This window comes from Propithecus coquereli, unplaced genomic scaffold (assembly GCF_000956105.1).
Source record: "Propithecus coquereli isolate 6110/MARCELLA unplaced genomic scaffold, Pcoq_1.0 Scaffold114, whole genome shotgun sequence".
NCBI lineage: Eukaryota > Metazoa > Chordata > Mammalia > Primates > Indriidae > Propithecus > Propithecus coquereli.
Window position 1 is genome coordinate 401617 of NW_012135414.1, and position 10035 is coordinate 411651.

Below are 10035 nucleotides of genomic sequence, written 5' to 3' on the forward strand. Positions count from 1 at the left end.
GCCACCATGCCCGGCTAATTTTTTTCTATATATTTTTAGCTGTCCGATTAATTTCTTTCTATTTTTGGTAGAGACGGGGTCTCGCTCTTGCTCAGGCTGGTCTTGAACTCCTGAGCTCCGCCCGCCTCGGCCTCCCAGAGAGCTAGGATTACAGGCGTGAGCCACCGTGCCCGGCCCAAAACATATTTTTAAATGAGAAAAGCTGGGGGATGGCTACACTAAAAGCCCTGACTTCACCACTACACAACATATCCATGTAACAAAACTATACTTGTATCCTCTAAATCTATAAAAATAAAGGGAAAAAAAAATGAGAACAGTTGCTTACTGAAAAACATGCATAGATGAGACAACTTGGGGGGGGATCATATACAACCAAATTATATATTTCTTCATCAGTATCTATAAAATGTACTAGAAAAGATCTGGTATATGTCCTATCAGAACAGTTAGATACAGTTAAATTATCAATCTTTTCCTTTATAGTTTTTTAGTTTTTTCTCGTTTCAGTCCTTCCATATTGCGAAGTTATATTTTTGTAAACCCTTTACAAACCTCATTTTGATTTGTGAAAATCTATTGTCTTTTTTTTTTTATTAAGTCTTAGATTTCTGTGGGCAGTGCTCTTTCAGATTCAGATCCAGCAAATGAAATCCTGAGTCTTTGAATTCTCAGGTTTTCCCAATTTACAGTTCCAATAACAAACAGAATTTTATACATATAAGATGAAAGAGCATACGATAGAATTTTAAATAGCCAAACTTTTCTATTAATAACAAACTTTTTAGATAAAGGAGATGAAAAAACATCTATTAAATTGAAATCTTTTCCATATTTAGTAATAATGCAATTGTCCTTTAAAGGGTGTCTGCATTAACCTTTTTGAGATAAATGGACTTCAGATTTTAAAAATATCTGAAGAATTTTTATGCTAGTTGGTCATCATGAGTAAAAATATTCAAATTAGTATCTGTAATTTTGAAGATACATAAATAGCCATTTCTTTTTCGGTCAGAAGAACCCCGTAATGAACTTTTCTCCTTTTGTGTGTAAGTAAATGAATCAATAATTCTGGGAGATTTTTAACCTTAAACATTGTATTATAAATAAGGCACCTATGTAACTGGTAGTTAATTTTTTGTTTTAATCCAATTATAGATTTTTGTACATGGTATGATTTTTGTACATATATATATATACTTTTGAGACATTGTCTCACTCTGCCATCCTGGGTAGAGTGCAGTGGCATCATCATAGTTCACTGCAACCTCAAGCAATTCTCCTTCCTCAGCCTCCCGAGTAGCTGGGACTATAGGTGCATGCCACTGCGCTAAGCAAATTTTTTCTATTTTTAGTAGAGATAGGGTCTCACTCTTGCTCAGGCTGGTCTTGAACTCCTGACCTCAAGCAATTCTCCCGCCTTGGCCTCCCAAGGTGCTAAGATCATAGGCGTGAGCCACCTCGCCTGGGCCAACATATATATTTTTTAATGGATATAATTTGTCCCAATATCAAAGGCTATCCTTTTCTCCTTGGTTTGTAATGCCATCTTTACCATATGTAAGTTTTGTTTTTGGACTCTATATTGTATTCTATGCAATACCACATTATCTTAATTTCTAAAAGGTTTATAGTAAATTTGCTATGTGGCAAAGCAAGACTCCCTCATTTGCTTTATAAACACTTTTTCTTGGCTAATACCATGCTTTCTCTTCAAATAAATTCTATATATAGCATGTCAAGTCCTGCTAAAAAATCTTGTTGGGATTTTTATTGTAATGTACTGATTTTACAGATTACTTGGGTAGAATTTATATGACATTGAATCACCTCATCTAGTAATATGTACATTTTCTCACACATTCAAGATTTTCTTAGCAAGAGTTTCCTAGCAATTCTTGAATCTCTGACCATCCTTATACATTTAGAATCAACTTATCAACTTATGTACACACACACACACAAAATCCAGCTGCAGATTTTAATTGAGATTGCATTAAATCCACAGAAAAGTTTGGATAGAATTGACATTTTTACAGTATGGAATCTTCCAATCCATGTACACAGTATAGCTCCATTTATTTAAATCTTCTGTAATTCTCTCAATAAAGTTTTATAGTTTTCTTCGTATGGGTCACGCCTATTTTTTGTTAGACTTAATCCTGGGTACTAGGCCAAGCGTGGTGGCTCACACCTGTAATCCTAGCACTCTGGGAGGCTGAGGTGGGAGGATCACTTGAGCTCAGGAGTTCGAACCAGCCTGAGCAAGAGTGAAACCCTGTCTCTACTAAAAATAGAAAAATTAGTTGGGCATGGTGGTGAGCGCCTGTAGTTCCCGCTACTTAGGAGGCTGAGGTGGGAGGATTGCTTGAGCCCAGGAGTTTGAGGTTGCTGTGAGCTGGAGTGAAGCCATGGCACACTAGCCTGTGAAACAGAGCAAGACTCTGTCTCAAAAAAAAAACAAAAAATCCTGGGTACTTGATATTTTTTGGATTTTTTTCTAAATGTTCTTTTTAAAATTTTTCTTTGTTTATTTCTGGTATACAGAAATGTAACTGTTTTTTTAATATTAATTACCCATCAATCTTATTATTTTAATACTTTATAGATTATTTTGGATTTTCTTTGTTGACAATCATATCATCTACAAATAATTGCTTTGTTCTTCTTTTAAAAAACTTTTTTCCTTCTCTTCTTACTTGCTACAATGGCTAGGACTTTCAGAACAATGTTGAACGAAAATATTAACAGCAGGTACTCTTGTCTTGTTCCTGGATCTCCAAAAATGCATTCAACACTTCACTATTAAGTATAATGTTTGCTGTAGGTTTTTGGGGTAGATTCCTATTACTGGATTAAGGAAAGTTCTCTTCTACCTTAATTTTGCTAGGTTCTTTTTTTTTTTTTTTTCAGGAATAGATGTCAAATTGTGTAAGTTATTTTTCACCATTTATTGAGATAGTCCTATATTTTTTCCTTTTATATATTATTGTAGTGATTTACACTAACTTATTTTCTAACTTCAAATCAATCTTTTATTTCTATAACATTGCTAGATTCAGTTGGCTAATATTTTTTTTTTTTTTTTGAGACAGAGTCTCACTGTGTTGCCCAGGCTAGAGTGCCATGGCATCAGCCTAGCTCACAGCAACCTCAAACTCCTGGGCTCCAGCGATACTCCTGCCTCAGGCCCCTGAGTAGCTGGGACTACAGGCATGCGCCACCATGCCCGGCTAATTTTTTTTCTATATATTTTTAGTTGTCCAGCTAATTTCTTTCTATTTTTAGTAGAGACGGGGTCTCACTCTTGCTCAGGCTGGTCTTGAACTCCTGACCTTGAGCGATCCTCCCGCCTTGGCCTCCCAGAGTGCTAGGATTACAGGCGTGAGCCACCACACCCAGCCTCAGTTGGCTAATATTTTGTTTAGGGTTTTTCCATCTATGTTCTTCAGTAAGACTGAATGGTAATTTTGCTTTCTTATGCTGTTCTTGTCAGGTTTTGTATAAAGCTTATGCTAACATCATAAAATGAGTTGAAGACTGATCCTTGTTATTTTATACACTAAAATAGTTTGTATAAATTGGAATTATCTATTTCTTGTAAGTTTGATAGTACTTGTCTATAAAGCCATCTGGACCAAACTACCAGTATTAATGATTACGGCACTATCTAGGTTTTCCAATCTTTTACAATTGTCAGTTTTGGTAATTTCTACTTTTCTAGGAATTGGCCTGTATAATTTAAGTTCAAAATTTTATTGGCATAGGCCGGGCGCGGTGGCTCACGCCTGTAATCCTAGCTCTCTGGGAGGCCGAGGTGGGCGGATTGTCTGAGCTCAGGAGTTCAAAGCCAGCCTGAGCAAGAGCGAGACCCCATCTCTACTAAAATTAGAAAGAAATTAATCGGCCAACTAAAAATATATAGGAAAAATTAGCCGGGCATGGTGGCGCATGCCTGTAGTCCCAGCTACTTGGGAGGCTGGGGCAGTAGGATCACTTGAGCCCAGGAGTGTGAGGTTGCTGTGAGCTAGGCTGACGCCACGACACTCACTCTAGCCAGGGCAACAGAGTGAGACTCTGTCTCAAAAAAAAAAAAAATTTTATTGGCATAAAATCAGTCACAATATCTATTTCTACTTTTAAACTTTTAAAACTGAAGTATGAAATACATCCAGAAAACTGCACAAACCAAATGAATGCATCACAGTGAATAATCCAAAAGGGAATACACTCATGTAATCATCATCTAGGTCAAATAGAATGTTACTGACATTTCAGTAGTTCCCTTTTTGCCTCTTCTTAATCACTAATGCCTCTACTCCCAAAAGTAACCACCATTCTGATTTCTAATATTGCCTTTAAAAAAACTTTTAATAAAAGAATAGAGTATGAATTCTTTTATGGTTGGCTTATTTTGCACATTATGTTTTGTGAGATTCATCCATGTGGTCCCTAGCGCTCTGGCATTCTCATTAATGAGTGTTATTCCACTGTACAAATACATTACAATTTATACATTCTACTGTTGATGGACATTTGTGTTCCTTCTAATTATAAATAAGGTTGCTTTAAATTCTTGTACATGTCCTGCAATACTTATGTATACATTTCTGTTGGATATATACTAAGAGTGAATTTGAATTATAGGTACTAGTTTGATCATTTAGAAGACAGGGACAAATAGTTTACAAAGTGGTTAAACTGTACCCTGATCTTTATTCCTTTTTACCTTCTTTGGGTATAAATTGCTGTTTTGTTTTGAAGTTCTTGAGATGGATGCTTACTTAGCTTACTGACTTTCAGCCTTTCTTCTTTTCCAATACATGTGTTTACGGTTATGGATTTTCCTCTATACATGGTTTTAGCTCCAATTGCACAAATCCTGATATACTGTGTTTTCATCAAATATTTGCATAACTTATACTGTGATTTCTTCTTTGACTCACAAGTTATTTAAAAGTGTACTTCCAAACATAAAGAAATTTTCTAATTATTTATTTCTTGTACTTTCATTGAAGAACACACCCTGCTCAATCTCAATCCTTAGAAATTATATGAATTTGCCTTTTGTGTTGTTTGATATTAATAGAGCATACCAACTTTCATTTAATTAATGCTAGCAATGGTACACCTTGACATTCTTTTACTTTAAAACTTTCTGTCTCCTTATAGTTCAGGTATGTTTTCTGTAAGAAGTTTTTAAAAATCTGGTCTTACAATCATTGTCTCAATCGATTTACCTTTAATGTAATTATTAGCAATCTTTGAGTTTAAAGCTGTCATTTTAGAATTTCCTTTCCATTTGTCCTGTCTGTTCTATGTCCATTTCATCTTCTTTCTTGCTCTTAACATTTTAATATCCTTATCTCCCCCTATATATTTAGTATATATTTAAATATACCTTATATATTTAAATTTATAGGTATATATTTAAATATACCTTCTTCTACTATTCTTTTAGTGAATACTATTTTTTTAGTGAATACATCATGCATCAACTTTTGTTCCTTTTAAACAGACAGGGTCTTGCTCTGTTGCCAGGCTGAAAGGCAGTAGGCACCATCATAGCTCACTATAACCTTAGACTCCTGGGCTCAAGTGACCCTCCTGCCTCAGCATCCCAAGTAGCTGGGACTACTGGCACATGCCACCTCTCCTAGCTAATTTGTTAAAAAATTTTTTGTAGAGAAGAGGTCTGGCTATATTGCCCAGGCTGGTCTCAAACTCCCCACAAGCAATCCTCCAGCCTCAGTCTCCCAAAGTGCTAGGATTACAGGCGTGAGCCACCGCAGCCAGCCCACACATCAGCTTTTTAAAAATTATTACTTCTATCACTTCCTCTTCCTGAGCTAAGAACCTTAGCTCACTTCCAACTCCTTTTATCCCACCCTAATATTTAATTTTTGAGGTATAATTTATATATAAATTTCATGTTCCACTAAAAAGTCTTGTTTTATAAGTTAAGACTCATTTTGATTTACACACATATTTACTTTTTCTGTTCTTTTCATTTCTTCCTGTACCTCTGATCCTCCATCTGAGATCATTTTGCTTCCCCCTAAAGAATAACTTTTGGCACTTGTTTCTGTGTAGATGTGATAGTGGTGAATTTCCTCAATATTTATGTCTGAAAATTTCTTTACCTTTATTCTTGATGGATTTGGATATAAAATCCTAGGTAGGCAATTATTTTCTTTTAGCTCTTTGAAGATAGCATCCGTTGTCTCCTGACTTCCATTGTTTTGGCAGTGAACTTAGATCTCTTTTTGTGCCTCCTTTGAAAGTCATCCATCTTTTCCTCTACTTGCATTTAAGATTTTCTCTGTCTTTGCGCATGTATATGCTTCATTTTGTTTTTAGCAGCTTTACTCTTATACCTAAGTGTGGTTCTTTCCCTTGCATGGGATTTACAGCTCTTCTTGAATATATGATGCCTTTTGTCAATTTTTAAAATTCTCAGCCATTATCTCTTCAAATATTGCTTCATTCCCATCCTTACACCTCCTTCTGTTACATTTATATGACTTTTTCACTGTCTTATGATATATATTTAATCTCTATGTCCCATATTAGGGAATTTGAGCTTTATTCCAATCTAGTCCCAAGCTCACGAATCCTTCAGCTGTGCCTAGTCTGCTGTTAAATTGTCCAGTGCATTCTTATCAGTTACTATACTTTTTGATTCTAGAATTTGTTTTTTCATTTTTATAGCTTCTAGTTCTCTGCTAAATTTCTCCATCTTATCTTTTAATTCCTTGAACATATTGAATAAAGTTTTAATGTCAGATCTCCTGAAGGTCTAGTTCTGTCATGTATCGATTCTCTTGGGTTTAAAACAGTTAATCTCCTTATTTGCCTGATTACTTTTTATTGAGTGCCCATCACTATATATAAAAAATTATAAAGATAATTTAAAGCATTGGATGATAATATCTTCTTCCAGAAAAGATTCACATTTAATTATGGCAAGCAGGCTACATCTGAGGTGCCTGCAATCTAAGAACTTCTTAATCTACATAGGGAATAAGATGATTTGAAGCTGGCCTTTAGTCCCTATGAGTACCATCTATTCCTGATTCACCTCTAGTCCTAGGGTACTTACTTTTTGGGTTTCACCCAGAAGTCTTCTCCCTGTCAGGTCTTAAAGTGCAATTTAATCATCTCATCTAGCCTACCCTATAAGTCCATTAGAAACTCTATTTGGTCTCTTTGCTGCTGCTTTTGAAATTGACAGATGTCTCTCAGAGAAAAGTGACCTCAAATGCTGGGTTCACATCTATGGCTTCCCTATTTTATAGATTTTTCATCCTGCAATTTCTTTATTGCCCTGATAATTCTCCAATCCCTTCAAACATAGGATTTTTATATCTTACATTAGATATTTAATATTTCCCCAAGTTTTTTTGTTTGTTTTGTTTTGTTTTTGAGACAGAGTCTTGCTCTGTCGCCAGGGCTAGGGTGCCATGGTGTCAGCCTAGCTCACAGCAACCTCAAACTCCTGGGCTGAAGCGATCCTACTGCCTCAGCCTCCCAAGTAGCTGGGACTACAGGCACATGCCACCACGCCCAGCTGATTTTTTCTGTTTTTAGTAGAGACGGGGGTCTCACTCTTGCTCAAGCTGGTCTGGAACTCCTAAGTTCAAGCAATCCTCCCACCTCGGCTCCCAGAGTGCTAGGATTACAGGAGTGAGCCACTGTGCCCAGCCTAATATTTCCCCAAGTTTCTGTGATTATTCTCACTTAGAGGGTTGGTCCAAACCACTAAATCTGCTACTTCTGGAAAACTACAATCTCTACCTCTTGGACCTGAAGTTGTCCCCTTTTCCATTCTGAATATTGTTTGTGTGTTTTGTTGATCATTAACGTGAGCGTTTTCCATTTTTATAAGTCTTTTCAAAGACAAACTTTTCTCGTTATTTCTATTGATTTTTTTTTACTTCACTAATTTCTACTTTTTTTTTTTTACTATATTTCCTTCTGCTTGCTATAGATTTACTTGGCTATTATTTGCAAATAAGTTTGTTATTCTCCTTCTTGAGATGAATACTTAGCTTGTTAACTTTCCTTGTCTTCCTTTCCAGTTTATTAATTCAAACACTGTAATTTTCCTACTAAGTACTGTTTTACTTACATCCTACAAGTTTTGAGACATGTGCCACTTACATTATCATTTAGTTACAAACATTTCTCCCATCCATGTACTAACCAGGGCTGACCCTGCTTAGCTTCCAGGATAAGATCAGGCACATTCACGGTAACATTTTTAGTTTCCATTATAATTTCTTCTTTGACCTATGAACTATTTACAAATGTTTCTTAAAATACATTGGATTTTTCTAGTTATCTTTTTATTTACTTCTAGTGATGACACTGTGGTGAGAAACCGTATTCTGTACGACACAAATTTTTTAAAATTTGTGGCCTTATAAGTGAAAATTTTGTAAATGTTTCTTGTGTGTTTGAAAAAAATAAGAATGAGTTACATATAGTTAAGTGTGATATTTAAAAAGGTTAAATATTCAATGGTAATATAACTTAACATGAATAAAATTTAAAAACATTTCCTAAATAAACTGATCTATACAGATTGTAAAAATACTTGCCAAGTAATATCAGTTATAGCTCAAATTATTCATCAAATTATTCTAGTAATTTCCATTTATTAGTTTTTGGAAATTGTAGCCATAATCTCTAATTTGACCCAGAAGCCCTTTTCTGAACCATGAATTGACACAGGAAATTGGATAAAGCCCCTCCACAAATTTCCACATTAAATTGACAGTCATCAAGTAACTTGAAAAGTACTGAAAAGTCATGAAAAGTGGGAAAAAAAAAATCTCTATTAACATCAACAGAAATGTTCATGGGGCTAAATCTTTTCAGCTTTTGCTAAAGTATATTGGAAACATTTTTAGCCTTTAGAATGCCTGCTGTTAATTTTGTATATTCAATATGTTTAATTGTATTAATAACCAAGTCACAAAAATAACTCAGTGATATATCATATTTATCTCAAACCTACTCCCTCGGTTCAAAGGAAAGGTAATGTAGTATGGCAGTTAAAAGCATACGCTAAGGTACAAAACCTTTGTTTAATCAAAGTTCTGCTTCTCAATTCCCCCAACTAAATGTGACTGGTACAGAGAAAAAGAATTATTTTGGTAGTCATTTTCATTAATAAAATGAGTTTTATTATTACCTGTGGTAGGCAGGTATTCAGTGGGTCTTGGCAAACTTATCCCATTAAATGATGGTGAAATTCAACAGGAACGAAAATTAAGGATCTGCATCTCAGGAGTTATTCATCCATAAACCATCCCCATAGGCCTCATCCATCTGCTGTAGATTCTATCCTGCCATGGGAGTGCACACTGTGCCAAGAGAGTTAATATGTTTGGATAATAACTGCAGTAGCACAGTACTATTCATTTGACTGCTCTCTTCATTTCTCTGTATCTTGCCAGAGGTTGTAGCTCCCATAAGTGGTCATGTGAGAGCGACTTGAGAAAGGTAGGCAGCCTTGCCCTCAGGGAAACTAGATGGTCACTGGGCATCTGCCTATGGATTTTGTGTGTGTGGGAAAGTGCCATGCATGGGTGAGGAGCACTCACAATGGATGCTGGCCTATATTTCTCCAGTGACATGTTTGTTGATGGTCTCTTGCTGTGTCAGTTCTTAATTCTTTAGTTACTGTATAATGGATCACTCTGGGAAGTCCCAAGTAAGGTGCTAAAGTATTAGGATGACACTTAACAGGCTTGGGGCAGTAACTATTCAACTACTATGGATGTATGTATTTTAACAATTGGTACAGCGAACCAATGTGTACCAGCTGAATATCAGACCTGAATGCAATCTGTAAGAGCCCTTAAAAGCAAGATTTTAAGTGGTGCTGTACATATCTTGTATATCCTTATGTTTGTGTTTGGCTGATTAACTGAGGTACACTGAAATCTTTCCCTAGGATGATAAATTTCCCTGTTTTCTCCCTTGAAGTTATCAAATTTTGATGTATACATTTTTTTTTTTTTTTTT

The 10035-nt window shown here is 35.5% G+C and overlaps 1 protein-coding gene across 1 annotated transcript in view; it reads right to left on the bottom strand.

Annotated features, from left to right (window-relative positions):
• Nucleotides 1–10035, bottom strand: part of DCAF10 (DDB1 and CUL4 associated factor 10) — a 52757-nt gene that overhangs the window by 36980 nt on the left and 5742 nt on the right. The window lies entirely within an intron of this gene.